The sequence below is a fragment of the Balaenoptera physalus genome (assembly GCF_965194825.1).
Source record: "Balaenoptera physalus genome assembly, chromosome: X".
Classification (NCBI taxonomy): Eukaryota; Metazoa; Chordata; class Mammalia; order Artiodactyla; family Balaenopteridae; genus Balaenoptera; species Balaenoptera physalus.
Window position 1 is genome coordinate 28,824 of NC_138903.1, and position 5,760 is coordinate 34,583.

Genomic DNA, 5,760 nt, shown 5'->3' on the forward strand with positions numbered 1-5,760 from the left:
CTCACACACCCCCATCATCCACCCGCTTCTGTCCACACTCACACAGCCCCATCATCCACCCGCCTCCGTCCGCACTCACACACCCCCATCATCCACCTGCTTCCGTCCACACTCACACACCTCCATCATCCACCCGCTTCTGTCCACACTCACACACCCCCATCATCCACCCGCTTCTGTCTCACACACCCCCATCATCCACCTGCTTCTGTCTCACACACCCCCTCCTTCCACCCGCTTCTGTCTCACACACCCCCATCATCCACCCACTTCCGTCCACACTCACAGACACCCCAATGTGTCCCCCAGCCCCTTGTCACAGACGATGCTGTAACCCTCCGCAAGCGGCTCACGGGCGCCCCGATGACCCTTCCCTCCAGGAGGTGCCATCACTGCACCAGCTGTGGTTTGGGGCCAGCAGGTCGTCCTGTCCTACGAGGATGAGGCGTCCGAGAGCCGGCACGCGGAGCTGTGGTCTGGGGTCCCCTACTGGTGGGGGAACCAGGTGAAGCCCCAGGACCTCGTCCACCACCTGGAGCGCATGAAGAGCTGCAGCTGCCCAGGTTTGTGGTGCCCTCTGCACGGAGACCCCACCTCCACCCAGTCTCTCGTGTGCCATCAGGCACAGGCTTTGCTTTGGGTTCAAGTGAAGAAACGCAACAGTAGCGCATGCTTGCCTGTGGCATATACATGCGCGAACACATGTGCATATATGCATGTACATATACACACATAATATAAGTGTGTATGCCTGTGTGCACATCCACACATAAAGGCATGTGTATATGCCTGTGTGTACACATTCATGCACAAACATCTGTGTGTATGCCTCTGTGTGCCTGTATATGAATAAACATGTGTGAGGGTGTACACACATGTGTGCATGTACACGTGTGTATGTGTACATGCACCCACGCACACAGGTAAGTGCACAGACATACACACATGTACATACATCCCCACAATTTATACAGGAGGTTCCATGCATGAGCGGGTGAACGTGCGCACACACACACACACACACACACACACACACACACACACGGCATCAACACAGGTGTCTAAAGGGAGCCTCCCCAGGTAGGTCCACCACCGGGCTCTGCTCTGCGGATGAGGCTGTGCCGTCCAGCAGGACTTAGCGGGTCCCCGTGCACCGTGGTTTTCCCTCAGTCATGCATGTTTCCCTGCACACGGGCCTCAGGGCGAGGAGTGGCTGGCACTTCTATTTGCCGGGCGCTGCTCAGGGTTTACACATGTGAGCCTGTCCATCCTCACAGCAGACCTTGAGTGGACCCGTGGCTCTGCGCATGGACGGGTCTGGAGGGTGGTGCCCGCCCACCTGCCCGGCAGCTCCACCTCCTCTATCTCTGTGTCTGTCTGTCCCTTTCTCCCTCTGTCTCTCTCTCCCTCTGTCTCTCTCTCTCTCACTGTCTCTCTCTCCCTCGGTCTCTCTCTCACTGTCTCTGCCTCCCTCTGTCTTTCACTGTCTCTGTTTCCCTCTGTCTCTCACTGTCTCTTGCTCCCTCTGTGTCTCTGTCTCTGTGCGTCTCACTGTCTCTGTCTCTCCTTCTGTCTGTCTCTCTGTCTCTCTCGCACTCTCTCTCTATCAAATTTCACTTGTTCAGTTCTGGGGTGTCCTCCCCGCCGTGTGCTGGGTGCCGGGGTCCTGCCCTGGGGAGAGCAGCCGGGAGTCTCTGACTCCCCTGCCCCCCTAGGGGAACACCTTCTCAGCCGGGAGTGTTTCCAACTGGGTGTCCTGCTTTGTCTTAGTGGTTTGCTGGTTTCTTTAAGGAAATGGGCCCTTTTCTGCCTGCTTTGAGGGTCGGTGATATTTTGCTTTGTTGTAGCTGTTGGTCTGATGAAGGGGAACTTTTACTGATGGTTGTCCCCAGTCTAGGTGTTTTACATTTGGGTCAAGGGCACATGGCTGCAGTGGACACTGGGGGCCCCAGGGCCCCCTGTTCAGTTCCCTGTCATCAGTCAGCAGCTGGCGATCAAATCCATTCTGTGTTACGTTTGGTACTATGTTTACCAACTCACCCGCTGTTTTCTCTGAGCCGACGTGATGGAAAATGGTTTCCATCAGACAAAACCCGCAGTGCTCACCCAGCTGCCCCTGCAGACACCTCTGCCAGCATCCGAGGCCTGCTTCTGCCCATCCGACCCCCGTTTCCGCTAAAACGGCTGCCATTTTCACCCTCGACGCCGTGCTGACCTCTGGGCTCCCTGCGGTCTCCTGGTGTGTTTTCCCAGAAGGCACCCTTGCTTTGGTGGCGCAGTTTTGGAGCAGAGTTGTTGAGAGCAGCTGAACCCTGGGGTCTGGCGGGGGAGGTCCTGGAGCCCAACCTGGCTGGATCTGGAATCAGGTCCCAGTCCTGGTGGCGCCAGGAGGTTTGGGAAGCGTCCAGGGTGGAAACCACCCAAACGCCGATGGCCGGCTGGATGGACAGACAGACGTGGTCCACCCCCACGTGGAAAATTGTTTGTCCATGAGAAGCAACGAGGATGGACCTTGAAAACAAGGTTCAAGGAAGTCAGACACGAAGGGCCACACAGTGTGTGATTCCATTCGTAGGAAACGTCCAGAACACGCAAATCCCTAGGTAGAAAAGCGGGTTAGTAGTGCTGGGGCTGAGGGAGGCGGACGGGGAGTGATGGCTCATGGGCACGGGGTCTCCTTTGCGGGGCGAGAATGCTCTGCACCAGGCAGGGGCGGCGGCTACACAGCATTGAGAATGTGCTAAATGCTGCTCAGTTGTAAAGCGGGGAAGTTTACGTTAAGCGGATTTTACGTCCATTTTTAAACACTGCACCTGGGGGCCTTCACGAGGCACTGACTCCCGTGTGGCTCTGGGCTCCCACACAGCGGCCTTTCATAGCCACGAGAGCTGAGCCTCTTGTCACTGGAGAGCAGCTCAGAGGCAGCCGGGGGCAGGCTGGTGACCCCCCCATGGGGGTCAGGACGTGGACGTCTCTGGGGTCATCGTTCAGCCCACCATCCCGAATAACAGAAGAAATTCAATGACTTGACACCCGTTTGAGCCCCTGCTGTCGGAACTCGTGTCTCTGTCCGAGATCTGAAACTCCGGAGCTGCCACGGAGGGCAGGACGTGGGCGGGTGGCCGCGTAGACGGGCACGTGAGCCCCCTGTCCTCCCTGTTCCAGGCAGGCTGTCCGCGGCCGGAAGCAACCCGACGGAGAGCCTGGAGTAGGTCCCCGCGCACCCGTCCGCGCCCCTGGAGACGATGACGCTGCCCGGGCTGCCGAACCGGGGCACCTGGGTGCGGGCACAGCGCCCGGGGCCGGGCACGCCCTGCACCGACATCACGGCGGGCGACTTCCTCGGGGCCGACGCCTTCGTCCGGACGGAACGCACAGCTGCTCCGGGGCTGACGGCGCCCTCGCGAAGCCAGCGCCGCGAAGGCAGCCGCTCCGTCCTGGTCTGCGGGGCTGGGAACCGCCGCCCCCTGAACGGGGGAGAGCAGAGCAGCGGGGCCGGGCGGCGGCTCCCGCGCCTTGCCCGTGACGCGGACGGCCCTCAGCGCTCCCGGCCCCTCGTCCCTCGGTGCCTCTCTGGGCGGATTCCGCGTGCGAGGCGGTGATTAACGGGGACTGTGCGATCCCATCCACGAAGGACGCTTACCTGGATCCTGGCGTCCGTGTGGGTACAGCCCCGGCTGCGCTGTGCCGGCTGGTGGGAGAGGCTCTGGGCGACCCCCCCCCTCCGGGGGCTGCCAGCAGTGGACGACAAGCCCCAGCTCGAGGGGCTGTAGTATCGTGTCTGCAGGAGGGGACTGAGCGTCCTGGAATGCCACCGAGAAAGCCCCTTTATCAGATGACGGGGCGTAACCTGTGTTTGATTCTAAGGAAATCACAGCTGTTCCCTTTGCCCCAGGCCAACAGGCTTCCTAGGGGCCACTGGTTTCCTTCGGTTTCCCCCACTGTCGTAGGAGTGAGCGTGAGGGACCGGTTGGGGGTTTGTTACCGAGACGATCACGGGTGGTGCTTAGCACACGGCCCCTCCCATTCCCAGAGCCCTGCTGGAACGTTTTCCCCACGCAGGTGTAAGGACACGGGTCTAGGGGCCCAGGTGTGAGGGGTATGACATCAGTGTTAAGGTCACAGCTGCAAGCAGCATGAGGCAGGTGCGAGGATGCAGGTGTGATGATGCAGGTGTGAGGACAGAGGTATAAGCAGAATGATGCAAGTATAAGGACACAGGTGTGAGTGAGTGATGTGATGCAGGTGTAGCCAGTAGGACACAGGTGTAAGGACACAGCTGTGAGTGATATGATGCAGGTGTGAGGACACAGGTGTAAGGATAGAGGTATAAGCAGAATGATGCAACTATAAGGACACAAGTGTGAGTGACATGATGCAGGTGTAGCCAGTGGGACACAGGTGTAAGGACACAGCTGTGAGTGATATGATGCAGGTGTGAGGACACAAGTGTAAGGACAGAGGTATAAGCAGAATGATGCAACTATAAGGACACAAGTGTGAGTGAGTGATGTGATGCAGGTGTAGCCAGTGGGACACAGGTGTAAGGACACAGCTGTGAGTGATATGATGCAGGTGTGAGGACACAAGTGTAAGGACAGAGGTATAAGCAGAATGATGCAACTATAAGGACACAAGTGTGAGTGAGTGATGTGATGCAGGTGTAGCCAGTGGGACACAGGTATAAGGACACAGCTGTGAATGACACGACGCAGGTGTGAGGACACAGGTGACACGGCACAATGTCCATGCCGGTGCTGGGACGCCGCCCTCACACCCTCGTCCTCCTCTGAACTGTCCTTTGTGTCCGCTCACGTCGGCTCTGTCAACTGCCCACCCCTCTCCTCCACCCAGCTCTCCAGCCCAGGTGCGGGACTGTCCTCCTCGCTCAGGTGCTGAACTGAAGCCGACTGGTCCTCCTCTGCCCTTGGCCTCTTTGCCCCTGGATCTTTGCCACGCCTGGAACTCTTCTTGTTCTCCCAGGGGGTATTTATCAGTTTCCCAACTTGCCCCATTCTGTGGTCTCTTTGACTATCTGTTCATCACATTAACTGTGTTTTCTTATTTTCTGTGTTCTTGACGCTCTGGCATCCCGGGGGGCCTGCAGACCCGGGGGAGGTTCATCCCATCACATAAGGAGGTCACATCCTTATGTGAGCTGACCACCTTGCTGTCCAAGGCTCACACGCCAGGACAGTCCTCCCCGCACCCGACACCTGGGGCCAGGCCCAGGCGGGCAGAGGCCATCCCTGCAGCCCGGGGCCCCTGGAATCAATCAGACGGGCCAATGCAGACCGGTCTGCCATTCCCATAGACACTCCGTGGCCTTGTGCGCTCTGCCTCCCGACCCAAACGGCTTCCACCATGGCTGTGCGGGGCGTCCCTTCTCCTGGGCGTTGGGACATCCTGGTCACGTCTCTCCGTGTTGGCTCAGGCGCCTCTGTAAGCTCCAACCCCACAGGTAGAAATGAGGCCCCGTGTTGCCCCTGGTCCTGAGGGAGGCTGGGCATCGCCCACGAGGCCTCTGCCTCACTTTCTGATGACCAGGAGTCTCACAAACTCAGCACAGAAATAGCTCGTTTTGTACATGTCTCAGCCAAAGGATGGACCCCAAGCATACTTTTAATGTCACGTCCCTCTTGAGAGGGTACCCGGGGAGTCTGTGTCTCATGTTCTGGAACAGTCTTACTGTAAAGCAAGGACTTCAGGGGCTAGGTTCTCCGGATAGCCTGGAAAATGGCCATTTAATCCACGTTGGAA

General features: G+C 58.4%; 1 pseudogene across 1 annotated transcript; it reads left to right on the top strand.

The window, feature by feature from the left end:
• The first annotated feature begins 221 nt into the window (after window positions 1-221).
• LOC309652773 lies at window positions 222-3,746 on the top strand (annotated as a pseudogene). Its single transcript has 2 exons — window positions 222-718; window positions 3,213-3,746. The product of its transcript is annotated as an uncharacterized misc_RNA (transcript).
• The last annotated feature ends 2,014 nt before the right edge of the window (window positions 3,747-5,760 follow it).